Here is a 17,094-nt window from a genome sequence, read left to right as displayed (position 1 = left end):
TGACAGATTCAAGCCCCAACTCTTGCTCATTGCAAAATCTCTTGCCTTCACCATCAGCTGTGACCTCTTATTCAAAAAACACATTGCTCAAGACACTAGTAGCATGGTACCAGATTGCACTTCTCTACAAAGTCAAGCATTCCATACCTGTCCAAAGTTTCTGAACAGTTGTCGGAGCCCTGGTTATCTTCCACCTGGACAGAAGCAACACCCTACTCGGAGGCATAGTTGTCTAGCACAGTGTAGCTTGCCTTACTATATAGTTAAGACAATTCAAAATCACCCCATCCTCCCAGCATGCGACATGTTCAAGACAGACTGCCCACCACCAGAGCTGCAACATTGTCAGGCTGGAAACAAACAACTGCAAGAGGGGAAACACAGGAAAGAGGCCTTTTCCTGCTGTGCACCCTGTCTCTGAAACAAGACACCAATTTAGATGGTCTAGTCCATCCTACCCTACAGGAAGGGCCTCAAGACCTTACTCTTCAAAGACAATCTCGCCAGTCATTGACCACTTCACTGAACTCTAATTCTTCCTGCCTGGAGCACCCCTCCAACCCCCTTTACCCTGTTCCCTTATCGATTCCAGATTCTCTGCTACCCCTACACCCTTGCTTGTAATTGCCTGACTGTGTCCCTTGTGAACAGCACTCCATTGCTTCCAAGCTATGTGTGTGCTGTATACATCATACACACACACACACACACACGAAAGCCGAGCCTATCATAGTAGATGTGTATGCAGAGTGGCTGAAATACTCTGCACAATGCTTCAGACCTACAGACAGGCAGACATTTGCCAGAACAAATCTAAGCAAGAACACATACTTTTAAAGAAAATTGAATGTACGGAAAACAAAGTATTAAACATAAAATAAAATAAATGAAGAATACTATTGCATATATAAAGTAGTATTTACACCTTTAAAAAAATAAAAGTTTGTTTATTCAAGTTTTCATTGCACAAATAAATCATATCACAATAGCATCATTTACAGGCTCCAATATACATTCAACATAAGGATACATCACATCACCTACCCAACAGCACAGTTTTCATACACTTCCTCTCTCAGTTCAGGGAGACTTCAAGTCCTTGGAGGAATTGAGCTCATTCAACATCTAGCCCCAATCAGCTACCACGGCCACCCCTTCTTTCGAGTCAGGGTCCTGAGTTTTTTGTAAGATCTCCAGCTCCGCTAGACCCCCATCTGTGAATATCCTCCATCCATTGCACCAAAGATGGACCCTGAAGTCTCTTCCAGCAGATTGACTCCCGTCTTCTTGTTAACACCAACATAAATTGTGCCAATCGTTGCCTGGTTTTGTGCCTCTTCCCACCGGTAATAATGCCCCACAAGCAGACTTTAGGGACACAATCAAAGCATCAATGGAACAACCCATCAATCCGTGAAAATTGCTGCCTGGCAATAATGGGCAATAGTTGGACAATCCCATAGCATGTGCCAGATCCCAACAGGCCCAATCCCACACCAGGGGCAGTTCTAACAGGGCGGGATATTAAAGTGAATACGTTGAAACCTTCTGTTTTTTGACACTTTTTTTTTTACCTGTTCCCACATTCTGACCCACTCCTCTTCCTAGATCTGAGAACGCATATCCCTTTCCCATTGTTCCTTAATTACTTGGACAGTCTGGGGGAATTCTCCCTGTATTGCCCTATATATCCTGGAAGCTCTGCCCCCACTGTCTCCCTGTGACAGTAACACCTGCATCACCTGACTAGTGTTCGGCTCCTCTGGCAAACCCTCCCACATGGCAGTCAATCTTTTGACCACTTTTGCATAAGTCATGAAGTGCCCTTTCGGAACCACATACAGAGCACTCCACAATTCAAAGAGCATCCATTTGCCATCCTCAAATAAGTTCCTATAAGTAACCTGCTCGGCACAGCCTTTCCATCATGGCCGCTGAGTTCTGCTTTAATCCTGGAGCACCTTTGTTGCGATGAAGAGCGTGTGATTGGCTTGTTATTACAGCAATTGCGACTTGACGTGAGAGCCGGAAGAGCCGACGGGCTACACTGGCCCCCTCAAAGGGTCACCTTTACAGACCTTGGAAGCCCCTGTCTGAGCAAGGTAGGCCCCCCTGCCCTGCTGGCTGTTCTGTAGATGCCTGTAGATATCCCTCCCATCGGCCCTGCATGCCGTGATTGCGGGTACGCAGTCCTTGCTATTCCCCTCTCTTAATGTGGCCTGGGAGTAGTTACAATTAAACCCCCATGGTGGGTTTTCTGGTAAACCTCATCCCCCCTCCTCCAACCGCCTGGAGATGGCCTCTTCGCCCTCCGTCCTGGACAGGACTAACGGGCATTGCCCGTGAGTTATCCCTGTTCTCTCTCCTTCGCTGCAGTCGCCCCCTCTGCCCGGACTCCCATCTTGCGCACAACCGAGTTTCTTCACTTCTCGGCAGCCTGGCGCCTTCCCTCTTTATTTATTTATTTATTTATTTCTATTGCGCCGGTAACTCGCAAGTCTCGGGGCGTAGATAGATGGACACGTGTGGACGAACATATATAGACAAGACATGCGTATGCGTGCTAGTTGTGTGTTTCATTAAGGAGGTGCTAAACTAGTTTTAGTTGAAGAGATGAGTCTTCACCATTTTGCGGAAGCGTAGGTAGTTAATTCTTTCCTTATATTGATGGGGAAATTGTTCCAGAGGCCTGCTTTAACAATCGGGAAGGATTTACCCAATCCAAGCTTGCGTCTATGTGTGGCTACCGCGAACTTGGCTTGGTCCGTTGATCTTAAATTACGGATGGTACGGGGCTTAAATTGCCCCGTACCATCTACAATTCTTCATACTATTACTGTCATGCACTTCAGCACTAACTTCACAAGTCACGCTGCTTCCTGACTTATAATTCATACAATATAAACTTCCTAACCTTCCACAATGCATGTCGCTGCCGGCTTTTTACCCTAAGTGTTCTTCGGTGGATGCCCTCACTTCTGTGTGCATACTGGCCTGCACTAATTAACTATTAGCTTGCTCCAAACAATACTACCCGTCCTTTCCTAATTGTTTCCATTGCTGAGCTGCCACACTCTGCATTAGCTTTTACCTTATCTCAGCCTGAAACATGTACTAAGGCCAGCTAAATCTATCTGTTACTACTGTGCAATTGCCTGCTATGTTTATTGTTAGGCTTTTTAACCCTACTTAGAAAAGAAAATCTGGGGCTCTGATACTACTGAATGTGTTTAAATATTAGGCCTTCCACCTTTATTTCTGAAGTCAAATCTGTGGGCTTTGTAATTGCTGCTGTGCTATATATATATGTAGGCCTTTGTAACCTTTATTTGAAAGTCAAATCTGGGTTTCTGATACTACCAGATGTGTTTAAAAGTTAGACCCTTTACCTTATTTTAGACGTCAAACCTACTCTTTTTACTTGCCTGTAGGAAAGTCAAATCTGCCTATCTGCTAATCGCTGGTTGTGTTTAAAAAAGAATGCTTTTTTCTAGCCTGTAGGAAAGTCAGATCTGCTTGCTCCTGCAATTGCTGCTGTTTTTTGCTTTTTACACCCCACATCCCTCTCCCCTGTCTCTCTGTTCCTGCTGTTGCCTCCAATGTTCATGCTCCTCTCCTTTATTTTATAACCCCTACCTCATCCTTTGACTCTTGGCATGATGGTTTCATTGTTGTGCGGCTAGTTGGGTTGTGATCTGCAGTTCCTCCCTCACCCCTCTTTCTTCCCCAATCTCCTCAATGGTGCTCCCAATCTCCCCCATCTTCTCTAACTGCTTCTCTATCACTTATACTACCCCTCTGTCAAAGACTGGAATGAAAATGTTCAAGAAGGCTCTCCTGGTCTCCAACTCTGGCCTGCCCATCGCTGACACCTATGTCAATGCTTCTTCCAGAGAGACCCTCACCGACATCCTCTTTTTTATTCCCTCTCCAGACCTTTGGGTTACCCTCATGGTCTCTGTACTCTCCCCTTTTTCTTCCTCTCCCATTAATGGAGGCACCCCTTGGGGGTTACTCTTGGCTGCCTTCCTTTCCTCCAGAGTCATCATTAATGTCTATCAGAATGGCACTGTCATAGCCCAGGGTTCTCAGCCCATCCTCCTCTTCTTGATAGGCATCTCCCGTCTATCACCAGCTCCCCCCTCTCCTGCCACCCCCCCTTCTGCCATTGCTCTGGCTCCTCTGCCAACTCTGATGGGTGTACCACACTCCTGTTCCCCTCCTCGGAAGTGGCAACCTGCTCCACTTAGCAACCCTCAATGCTCGCTCTGCCGTCAAACACTCCTCTGACATCTGCCATCTCTTTGAGGACCTCGACCTAGATGTCCTGTCTCACCAAGACATGGTTCATGGACAGCTCTGTCACAAGTTTTGACGCTCTCCTCCCTGAGGGTTACAAGATCCTTTCTAATCCCAGGCTTAACCGGCCTGGGGGAGGAGTGGCCCTCATGTTCCCTCATTGGGTCCCTGCTACTATCATACCCACTCAGACCTATTTCTCTTTTGAATGCCTTGTCTGCAGGCTTGGTGTCTCTCCTGGCCTCTCTCTGACTCTGGGTGCCATCTACAGGCCTCCTGGTCAGGTCTTCCACTTCCTCTCTGAATGAGCTGACCTCCCCTCTTCTCTCCTGACCTCCTCCTCCAAGCTTCTCTTCCTTGGAGACTTCAATATTCATCTTGACTCCTAGGATGCAGCCTCTGGGTTTTTCTGCAACCTCTGTGACTCTCTTTCCCTTTCTATTCTTCCCTCTCGTCTTACCAACTCTGCCGGACACACTTTGGATGCTCCCATCTCCTCAGACCTCCCCACTTCCAACCCTCTTGTTACTCCTCTCTCCTGGTCCTTTTCACTTCTTTCTTCCCCCTGCCATGCTAATTTCCCCTCTGCCTGAGACTGGTGGACTGGCTCCTTCAGAGGAATACAGGGCGCAAGGCCCTCCCCTACCCAGTCTATTGTTGCACTTGTTCTACCTTGACCCTGCCCCTCCCAACCCTCCTGCACTTGCCCTCACGGGCCCCCCTGCCTACACCTGGCTGGTTGGCTAGTGCCCCTTGGAGCATTACAGTCCCTTAACCTGCATTGAGTTGTGGGCCCCCCTTCACTCTCTTCTTCCCCCTGGACATGTCCACATGGCCTCCCTGTCACTCTCCTTCTCATGGGCCCTTCAAACCAGTTGCTGCACTTCCACACCTCCCCTCCCCTATGCACGTCTTGTTACCGCACTTGCACGATCTGAATGTCTTAAGGCCAATTAGGTTTGGTACTTTTCTCCTACCTGTCCTCCACTCCTGCCTTGCTGTGCCTCAAAATACTTGTGTATAGGCACAATACAAATTAACAATAAATAAAATAGATTCCCCAGTGTCAAGCTACTTTTTTCCTCAAGATTGGCTAGATCCACCCTTCTCATTGCCAAATGGATTTCTGGGTCCACACTAATGGTAAATCAGTACGGTATAACCCTTTCATGTGCAGTTTAGCTAATGGTTTCTTCCAAACCACTCGTACCACCTAAAACACATTAGTGGCGCCTTTCCCTCCCACTGTGCCCCATAGCAGGTCGATAACCAGTCAAGATACTTCGGAAGAGCGCTTAACAACCCAGTCAGCAATTCCCCCGTGCATCATTCCAGACAAGTACTGCTTGTAATTGAGCTGCCATAAAATAGCATTCAGAGTCCGGCAATTTAGGACCGCCTCCAAATATGGACGTTGCAGAGTTGCCGAAGACACCATCCACCTTCCCGTGTTCCACAACAATTCCCCAATTCTTTCATGGAGTGGTTTAAAGAAAATGTTCGTAAAGCTCTATGGGATGCTAGTAAAAAAATACAATAACCTTGGAAGTATAACCATTTTACATAGTGCCACCCTCCCCATCAAGGACAGAGGTAACTTTTTTCCAAAATTGGACCGCTTCCCCAATTCCGGACAATGCCCTGCCAGTATTGCACACAAAGGTTTCTTCAATGTCATAAAAAATGTGAATACTTAGGTACCTGAATGATTCCCCTTCCCACCATATGCCCAATCTGGGAGGCAGGGGTGTTGCTAGGCCTGAAAAAGATCCAGGGCTATGCTAATTTTGGGACTGTTGGGACTGGGGGCTAGCTAGCCTTTTTGGTTGTAACCCCTGAGCTTCTATCCGGGGCTACAACAAAAAGACCTGGGGCTATAGCCCCCTAAGCCCCCCCCCCCAGCAACGCCTCTGCTGGGAGCGTAGAGATATCCCGCCTGGAGAGACCCCCTAATGGAAACAACAGTGATCTTTCCTTATTTTTAATTTTTAAAAAAACTAGGCAGGGTCTGAATGTGAAGCTCTGCATATCCTGGCTTTTAGCTGATATCATGTCATGATATGCAATGTACTTGCAGAGGTATTTTACTTTGATAGTTGTAGTTGCACTGGAATGCAAAGTTATTACGAGTTTAAGAGATAGGACTGGCTGAACCGCTTGTAACCCACAAGTGAAATTTAAAATCTCTGTAACATCTCCAAATACTCCAAAGAGCCTGCGATAAAAGTATCCGCTTTGGTCATTATTTCACACAGAACTGAAGCCTGCTTAATGCTTAAATCTGCAGTCCAATACAACCAATATTGCATCTACACACAGAGCCAGGGAAATGGAATAGATAGCTTGGAGTAGCGTATTCTTTTCATTTGCATTTTGTTTTGTTGAATTTTGGGAAGATAGTCAGCAGTCATGAGTAGGCAGGGTTCACTCGCAGTACCCTAGAGTTGTGCCCTGTACACTATTCTCCTGGCATATTCCCTATATGGCTCCAGCCCTTTTGGCTTCCCTTGCCTCCTCTAGCATAGTCACTAGCAGACAGGCCCGCTGCCAGCCCTGTATTCCATTGGGCTCGCCCTCGTCAAGTAAAGTGAGTACCCTGTGCCCTTGTCCAAGCTCTTTTGAAGTGTGCCCACCATGATATGATATGATATGGCATTTATAATGCGCCTATACAGAAGTGTTTCTTGACCTAGCCATAGCCTCCTTACACACTGCGATGTCCCACTTCCCACAACTTCCACATTGCAGGCCTGATGCCACCTGTCTATTCCTGTTTGAATGAACGCGTGGCAGCGCCCTCTTGGCTCACAGGATTGCCTTGTGCCAGGAAAGGGCTCAGCAGTGAGGTGGCACCAGTCCATTGGCTCAGGGCAGTGATTAAGTAGCCTGCTCTCAAGGCAGGATTTTGCATTCTAACTGAGTTGTCAGTGTTTTTCAGAAAGCAATAACCACCAACTGTAGGGCGCGCAGATAGAAAGTTGTCACCATCATATGTTACCATGCCAAGTTAAGACCAGCAAGCCAATTGTTACTGAGAAGTCTCTAATGGCAAATCCTATTCACAAATGCGTCACTGTTGATGTGACTCACACGAGGAGGATGGCACATTGTTATGCTTGATTTATGCTTGATTCAAAATGGCGCTGACGCGCAATGCATTCTGGGAGCGCTCGGAGCCATGTTGGATATTTGCTTCACACTGCAGTGAAAGGCTGCACACATTTTGCTGAAGTGTTAGATTCACAGTGCTGAGACAAACATGCTTTTCCAAACCTGGTATGCAGTCAAGGCCATTTTTGCTGGGAAAGCTAACGTTGTTATGGCTTGCTACTTTTCTCCATGGAGCGTGTTTTTAGAGTAGGGAGGCCCTGCGTTCCTTGGGGGGAGCTCTCGATTGACCCAGCTGGCAACCGACAGCTGTTCCTCAACTGCGCAGGTGCAATTTCCAGAAGGTTCGAGAATTAACTCCCCATTGTGGAGTGTGTATATCTGCCGAAACCCGGAGGGGGTCAGTTGAGACTTCAGCCAGAGAAGGACGCTCTGTCTGGCCTTCCTGTGAGCTGTGGTACTGTCGGCCTGGCTGTTCCCGGGTTCTTCCAGCCACTTCTGGACGAGATGAGGACTTCTATTACGCTCACGGTGATGTATTTCTTTTTGACTTCTTTATTTCTTCTGTGATCTATGTCCATATTATTTTTATGAGTTATTTCTATGTACTTGTAAGCTTTGAATAAATAGCCGTAAAGAGCTGATTTATCTTCTAAGAGTGCGTGGTTGTGAGTTGTTGTGTGTGTCTGTTTTTTGGTTCAAAGTACTTGCTCCATAACTGCATTGATGATTTATGGTTGTTTCATGCACTTTTCGGGGGAGAGCAGTACATTTTTGGCGTCACGAACAGGATGTACGTGATGAGTTGTTCCGTGAATCCAAGAATCTGTTGAAACGTAGATAAGATTTGGTTGTCGTTTAAGTGACGTTTATTTGAAAATTGAAGTTTTTTGTTGTCTTTTTGGTAACTGTTTGAGTGCTTGTGGGAGTGATTGCAGTGTGGAGAAGAAAATATATAGGTTCAACAAGGTTTTATTTTGTTTGCGATAATGAGTAGATTGTTCAAGAAGAAGAATGTTACCGCTGGCGGTGACTGTTCTGATGTTCTTATTTCAGGTTGGACTAAGAGTCTGTATGATAAATTGGCTCAAGCGTGGGCATGTGGTGCCGGTTTAAATGAAACTTGGGATCAAGGATTGGGAGCTGCCGATCCGACTGATGTAATTGCATGCTTGCAACAAGTTCCAGTAGAACGTGGTAAAGAATGTGCGGCATTAGGTAGATGAGGTTGGGTTCTTTTGCATGCTTATAGGAAAACACATCAGAGGCAATTGGACATGAAAAATGAGGTTTTGCGATTAGAGAGCGAACTAGCTGCAGAACGGCAGACTGCATTAATGCAGCAGATTCAAATGAAATTGTTTCAAGATAAGGCCGACACATATCAGGCGGTGGCCGAGAGGGCAGCAGTCAGAGTAGCTCGATATAAGTATAGGAAAAGACGGGGAGGGGTCAACAAAAGAAAGGTGGCAACTGTAATCGCTACCGCTGGTGTAGACTGGGATCCGGACGAATGGGATGGTGATATTTTTGATTCGACCAGTCTAGAAAGAAGTTCTGCAGAAGAGTCCGACACCCCAAACCAGAGGTGAAACAGAAAACAGTGGCGGCGAAGCCTGTTATAAGGCGGCGAGCCGGACCACAGCCGCAGAATCCTGGTGGTGGGATGGTGGATATAAGTACTTTTGAAGATTACACACAACAGGAGGTTGGGGAAATTATTACCCGTTTGAGGCAAAAATGAGGGGAAGCTTTATTGACATGGATGGTGAGATTACTAGACGGGGGTGCTGCAGGGTTGTTGGTAGATTCTACTGATTCACTGCATTTTTTACCCCTGTCAATTGACACCAATGTACAGGAGGTCTTAAGAGCAGGACCGCCCCCTGACGCAAATGGTCAAGATACGCAGGTGTCTTTGTTGCACCTGATAGCCCAAGCATGTAACCGTAAATACCCTATTACCACAGATTTGCCCAGTGAAGAAACAAAGTGGTATACGTTGAGAGAAGCAATTCAAAAAGGCAGAGAGTATGCAATGAAAGAGGCGATTCACGTAGACGCTCCTGATCACATGGGAGCCGTGCCGCTCTCAGTTTCAACGTGAAACATGGTAATTAGAAATGTGCCACCCGCATACAAAAGTGTCATCATGACTTTGCTCGTAGGCATGACGTGCAAGGCTACTGATGAGGTAGCAGATGCCATTCGGCAACTTGCAGATTTGGGAGAGTGGGATAAGAATGATAACAAACCACGAGAGATAGAGGGGCGTAGTGAGAGAAGAACTGAAGGCAGGCGGCAAGACAGCAGAGACTCCCGAGTGTCCCGAAAAGACATGTTTTTGGCTTTATTAAAAGATGGTGTGCCACATGAAGAGATTGATGGCATCGAAACCAGAGTAATGTATGAATTATTCAAAAACGAGGACTTGCAGCAAAGAGCGCTATAAACAGGTTAAGAAACAAGTAGTCCCCACGCCACAGGGGGATACCTCACCTTCTGCTCCCACTGCGGAAGAACAAGACGAAGGGTCTATGGGGACACCTTCCCCGTACCAGCCGACATATGCTGATCTGAGAAAAGTGGTGAGTGCAATGTTAGAGGCGGAGACGAGTCACACTCATTCAAAGTTTGACTAGGGCTTCGGCCAAGCTCCGGCAGCATCTGCCCGCATAAAAGTGGATAGGCGGCCTCATGTTGATGTTAAGATTTTTTGGGGGCCAGGAAACACACAAGGGGTGTGAGCATTGATAGACACCGGGGCGGAGGCCTCTTTGATACATGATAATCCGACATGATTTAAAGGCAAACAGTCTACGATTACAGGTTTAGGGAGAAAGGAGACACCCACAGTGAAAACGCGAGTGGAGATGAAAATAGGTAATTTAAAGAGGCAGAAATACCAAGTGTTGATTGTCCCAATACCTGAATATATAATTGGCTTTGACATTTTGGAAGGGCTAACCTTGGGACTTGGCGGTAAAACGTACCAGTTTGGGGTGAGTGCATTAATTTGTACACCCATTACTGCAGGAAAATTGAAGATGCCCCCAGTGCAAGTGCCAGTGGCAACCAAGCGGGTAGCCATGAAACAATACCGCATTCCTGGGGGGCACAAGGAAATTTCAGACACCATCAAAGAGTACATGGAGGCGTGTGTATTACACCCTATTACCACCTCATGGAACAATCCGCTCTGGCCGATTAAAAAGGAAGATGGGTCGTGGAGGATGACGGTGGATTACAGGGAGTTGAATAAACATACTCGTCCCTTAGTGCCCACAGTCCCAGATGCTATTACTTTGATTGAAAATGTCCAAACGTTTGAGGGGACTTGGTATGCAGTGATCGATTTAGCTAATGCATTTTTCTCCGTGCCAATTGCTGACGAGTGTCAAGAACAGTTTGCATTTTCGTGGGGTGGACGTCAGTAAAAATTCACGAGACTACCCATGGGGTACATGCACAGTCCGACTATTTGTCACCGGCTGGTGGCAGAGCATTTAGACAAGATACCGTGTAAACCTGACATACAGATCTCTCATTACATTGATGATATTTTGATCCAGGGCCAGGATGAGCACAGCGTGTAAAGTCAGCTAGATGTCCTTATAGAAGGATTAAAAAAGGAAGGGTGGGAGATTAATCCGAGTAAAATTCAAGGTCCAGCTGAAACAGTGATATTCTTAGGGATTCAGTTGCATCATGGGCATCGAGAAATGGTGCCAAAAGCACGACAGAAAATACTTGAATTCACTACTCCAACGAGCAAAAAGCAAGCTCAACAGTTTATAGGACTGTTTGGGTTTTGGAGACAGCACATTCTACATTTAGGGCGGATATTGGCCCCCCTTTACAAAGTGACACGAAAGAAATATGAGTTTCAGTGGGGGGAAGAGCAGCAAAGAGCCTTTGAGATGGCGAAAGACACCGTGCAGCAGGTGCTTGATTTATGGCCATTGAAGGAAGGCGAAGTGGAATTAAATGTGTTTGTGCAAGACAATTATGCTAACTGGAGTGTGTGGCAGAAACAAGACAGGAAACGTGTGCCATTAGGGTTTTGGAGTCATAAGTTGCCCGATGCTGGTAAATCATATACTCCGTTTGAGAAGCAATTGCTGGCATATTATTGGGCTCTTGTTGATACCGAGCAGATGACCTTGGGCCATGATGCAGTGGATACTGAGCTCTCCTAAAACACATCGTACAGGACATGCTCATGAAGCCAGCATAATTAAGTGGAAATGGTATATTCAAGACAGAGCCAAATCAGGAAAGGGTGGAGTGGCAAAATTAAATGAGCAAGTAGCCAACATACCGCCCTCAGATTACATACCACCGGAGGTGCCTGAAAAACGTGAGTCTCCCGTGAAATGGGGAGTCCCTTACAGTGATTTGACCGTGGAGCAAACAGAGCATGCTTGTTTCACGGATGGTTCAGCTCGATACGTGGGAACTGAGAAACTGGAAAGCAGTGTCGTACAATCCCAAAACAAAAAAGATGTTGACCACGACAGGGAAAGGGAAGAGCAGTCAGTTCGCAGAACTTTACGCAGTTTACCAAGCATTGAAACAAGAGACCCCTGGTCAATGTCATGTGTACACAGATTCATGGTCAGTGGCGAATGCATTGGCAGTATGGTTGCCGACTTGGCAAAAGAATGGATGGAAAATTCATTCAAAAGAGTTTTGGGGAAAGGAACTGTGGCAAGATATTGCAGAGATGTTGTTACAAAGTGAAGTCACTGTATATCATGTGGACGCACATTGTGCCATAGATTCATTAGAACGTTGGTTTAATTCTGTTGCAGACGAACACACCAAGATTGCGACTATGGATGCAGAGGCTCGGGAAGACGATATTGAGGGTTTGGCCAAATGGGCCCATCAGAAAAGTGGGCACCTTGGAGAAAAGGCTACTATCAGGTGGGCACAAGCTCGAGGCATCAGTCTTCCATTAGAATTAGTGAAAACAAATATTTTACAGTGTCCCGTGTGCCAACACTAATTGCATAGACCTATACCTCAGATTGTTCGAGGCACATTGAGAAGAGGAAAATTACCAGGTCAAATTTGGCAGATTGATTATATCGGTCCTATGCCAAACAGCAGAGGTTGTCAGTATGCATGCACTATTGTAGATACATATTCGGGATATTTGATGGTTTTGCCGTGCAAACGTGCAACCCAATTGAACACCATCAGGTTGTTAGATCAGATCATATTACATTATAGAGTGCCTTTGCAGATTCAAAGTGACAATGGGTCACATTTCAGAGGCAAATTGATCCAGGAATTTTGTCAGGAAAAGAACATTGAGTGCATTTACCACATCCCCTACCATTGAGCTGCGGCAGGGCTAATTGAACGAATGAATGGGTTATTGAAAGAACAGTTGCGCAAATCTGGAGACGGCAGTTTGGCAGGCTGGCGCGATCGTGTGTTTGAGGCGGTGCAAGTGTTGAACAATAGGCCTGTGTATGAACATGAAACTCCTTTGATGAGATTAATGACTCCTAATTTACAGGTTCAACCCAATTCAGTTAGAGAAACATTGTTATACTGGGAAATTATGCCAGGTTCTTTAGCTTCCTATCGAGCAACTCCAGAGTCAGCAGGGGTAGACTTGCATTCTACTGAAGAAATCAGATTAGATCCAAGAGGAATAGTTGTCATTGGAACAGGGATTGGAGTACAGATTCCCCCAGATCATATGGGATGGATTGCCCCTAGATCTGGCCGAGCATTGAAGGGAGTTCAAGTGTTGGGGGGGGGTAATTGATGCTGATTACCAAGGAGAGATCAAAATCATCCTAATGAATAGTGGGGATCAATTGTTATCAATCCCCAAGGGTGATCGAGTGGCCCAATTGATAGTCATTCCCATTAAATTGTCCATGATTAAGAAAGGGGAGCCTCCTACAGTGTTAACTACCCATGGGGATTGCGGTTTTGGCTCTTCAGACAGTATGGTACCGGGTGCAAAGGTGTGGGCGGAAAAGCCAAGTGGCCCACCAGGGCCAGCAGATGTCATTGCATCAGGCAAAGATCAAGTGATTTTAGTAATGGAGCCTGGTAGAAAGAAAGGGCAATATGTACCCGCAGACAAATGTTACCTAAGGGAGTGATGTGCAACACTGATATCTCTTTTCTGGGTTTGCTTTGTAGATCCTGGGTCTGTAACTGTGGCACTAAATGGACTCCATTTGGGCAAATTAGACGATCTTCTGTTACCAGCAACAAATGTTACATCTGTGCCAGTGATCAAGGGGATACTGATTGTGATGAATAATGTTGTCCCCAAGCAGCCCTATGCCAGTGCCGACAAGCCCGCAAGACCGAAGACATGGATCCGTGAAATGCGACAAACACATCAGGAGCAAGTGAAAACTACCTTGATGCCAGTTGTGCAGGAGACCTTTGTAGGACGGAGGAAACACTCTCCTATGATCACCCAAGAAGAGAATATGTGGATATATATGGCACAGCAAGTACTGATTATATCACACTTTTGTCTCACTGATGTGCCCAATGCTGAAGCTTTATTGACTACATGTTTGGTAGCGATGCCGACGCCTGTTCCGATTTTAAAGCATATTTTCGGCGTCACACATAATGATTCTTTAGTTCAAGACTCAGACATTAGACAATCTTTTTTCAGTTTATGAATATTGTAGGTTCTGCCAAGAAACCGACAAGAAATGGAGAAATTTGTTTGACACGTGTGATTACATACAACATAACCCAAGGCGATGTGTGTTATATTATGACCTGCAAAGCACAAGAAATTGGTAAATGCAGACAAATAGAGTTGACCAATCAGTACAATCATACTACGTTCGAGAGGAGACTGTGTTCACGAATGTCACGCAAATGTACCAGTGTAACTAACACTATGTCTTGCAATCATACAGTGATAATTGCTAGTCATTTGAATCATGTGAAACTTCCAACAGGATGGTTCTTTTCATGTGGTAACATTACATATACTTATATTCCAGCTAACATTTCTGGAGGTCCATGTGCTTTGACTCGATTTGGACTAATGATGTTTCCTTTACACTCAGCGATAACTCGAGGTAAAAGGTCAACCTTTGAATCTGTAGGGCTATCTCCTGACTGTGATTCACATGTAGAGTTGTTATCAGAAGCTGAGGTTCTAGCATTAACCCTTTCATTAGTAGGTGTTTGGAGTTTAGCTTCTGGAGGTTACAAATCTTTGATGAAATTAGCGTGTTTAGTAGTTAAAAGTCTTAATCATACTTCACAGGCTTTAGAAGAATTACTCCTTGATAGTCAAGTTATTAGAAAAGCAACTTTGCAGAACAGAGCTGCTGTTGATTATCTATTGCTGAAAAATAATTTAGGGTGTACTGCCTTTGAAGGTATGTGTTGTTTCAATTTACGTGACCACTCACAATCCATTGAAAGTCATATTCGAGGTTTGAGGGATCTCATTTCTCAAGTGTCTCAAGATTGTAACAGAAACTGGTGGGATTGGTTATTTTCATGGATACCCGATATTGGGGGTACACTACGTTATATTTTTGCTTGCATTTTTATTATTCTGTCTATTATAATTGCTTGTTGTTGTTGCATTCAATGCATTCCCAATTTAGTTTTAACATTTCATAGGTTTCAGAGCCCGGTTCCAGTGCCAACTGGCTATGGAAGATAAATTTACAAAGGGTGGAATTGTTACGCTTGATTTATGCTTGATTCAAAATGGCGCGGGCGCGCAATGCATTCTGGGAGCGCTCAGAGCCATGTTGGATATTTACTTCACACTGCAGTTAAAGGCTGCACACATTTTGATGAAGTGTTAGATTCACAGTGCTGAGACAAACATGCTTTTCCAAACCTGGTATGCGGTCAAGGCCATGTTTGCTGGGAAAGCTAACGTTGTTATGGCTTGCTACTGTTCTCCATGGAGCGTGTTTTTAGAGCAGGGAGGCCCTGCATTCCTTGTGGGGAGCTCTCGATTGACCCAGCTGGCAACCGACGGCTCAACTGCACAGGTGCAATTTCCAGAAGGTTCGAGAATTAACTCCCCATTGTGGAGTGTGTGTATATGCGGAAACCCGGAGGGGGTCAGGTGAGACTTCAGCCAGAGAAGGACGCTCCGTCTGGCCTTCCTGTGAGCTGTGGTACTCTCGGCCTGGCTGTTCCCGGGGTCTTCCAGCCGCTTCTGGACGAGATGAGGACTTTTATTACGCTCACGGTGATGTATTTCTTTTTGACTTCTTTATTTCTTCTGTGATCTATGTCCATATTATTTTTATGAGTTATTTCTATGTACTTGTAAGCTTTGAATAAATAGCTGTCAAGAGCTGATTTATCTTCTAAGAGTGCGTGGTTGTGAGTTATTGTGTGTGTCTGTTTTTTGGTTCAAAGTACATGCTCCATAACTGCATTGATGATTTATGGTTGTTTCATGCACTTTTCGGGGGAGAGCAGTACACACATCCGGTAGGTAGGGTTATTTGGCCTGTATTGTTCTAAAGACTGACATGTACTTCTAGGGCCTCATCATGAGTGTGTTGGTCTTGTGCCGGTAAGAGCACAGGCACCCTTGTTACCGGACCGGCACACTCCGAGTGCTGTGGGAGGCTGCCGTCCCGCCCACGAGGTCAGACCTGGCGGGTGGGACGGCAGCCGCCCACAGACTTTGACGGAAGCACCGTCACTGTTGCACATGGTGCCAGTGCTTCCGTCCTCCCCATTGAGTCCTATGGGACGTAAATGGGAATGGGGAGTTACATTTTCCGGCGCCTGGCTTCACGGACTGCCGGGGCTGTAATGCCCTAGTGATTCCCTAAAGCCAGGCACCAGAAAAAACACAACTCCGGCGGTAGCCTGCTGTTTTTACCGGCACATCTACTGCCGGGGTTGTAATGAGGGTCCTAGTCTTCTTCTTTTGTGAGCTGTAAGAAAGTTGAAAGACAGCACACAGCAATGGGCAACAGCACAACAATTCAATAAAAATACTAGAACACTATTGCTACAAAAACTACAACCCTCTGACTTTGGCCAAACTAATGGTTTTAATGTTCCTCGGTTGAGGAATACCAGATAGGTCGGGATTATTGCGTGTATAAAGGGAATAAAAGTGTGTTTAAACAATGGCAATCCGCATTCCTCTACATATCTTTCCAAACAATACAATTCAAATAAAAACCTATATTTTTCAGAAGGGAAAAAAAACAACCATAGTATAAGATAATCGTAAAATTGAGGTGTAGGAGCAGCCCTGAATGAAATTAAATAAATAAAATAAAATTAAATAAATAAAATTAAATTAAATAAATAAATAATACTCCTATCAGAGGAACAGGAAAATAATGAATTGGAAACGAAGAGAGCGGGACCGTAAACCCTTCTTTGCAAGACATAAGTTAAACAAAAAAAACATCATGACATCATCCCGTGCCCTTAACCCTAGTGTTTATTGTTTTCTTTTGAACTTTTAGCAGACTTTGGTTTGGGAATCCCTTTGCCCCTATTTGCCTGAGGCAATGCTTGCCTTCCGTGAACTGGACTGTGCTTATGTGCCTAAAGCACAGACTGTGTACTTTATGTTCTACCAGGGGTTACCGGACAAGAACATTGAACTAAAGCCAATGGGTCATGCTGGTTCAGACCGGCAGACAAAATAGAACTCTCATCAACAATGGGAATTGTCTT

General features: G+C 45.4%; 1 protein-coding gene across 2 annotated transcripts in view; it reads right to left on the bottom strand.

Annotated features, from left to right (window-relative positions):
- NALCN (sodium leak channel, non-selective) overlaps window positions 1-17,094 on the bottom strand; it is a 3,431,684-nt gene that overhangs the window by 3,135,138 nt on the left and 279,452 nt on the right. The gene's annotated exons all lie outside the window — the stretch shown is intronic.

This window comes from Ambystoma mexicanum, chromosome 7p (genome assembly GCF_040938575.1).
Source record: "Ambystoma mexicanum isolate Mex_15411 chromosome 7p, UKY_AmexF1_1, whole genome shotgun sequence".
NCBI classification, from domain to species: Eukaryota; Metazoa; Chordata; class Amphibia; order Caudata; family Ambystomatidae; genus Ambystoma; species Ambystoma mexicanum.
This window is presented reverse-complemented; position numbering and strand designations above follow the sequence as displayed.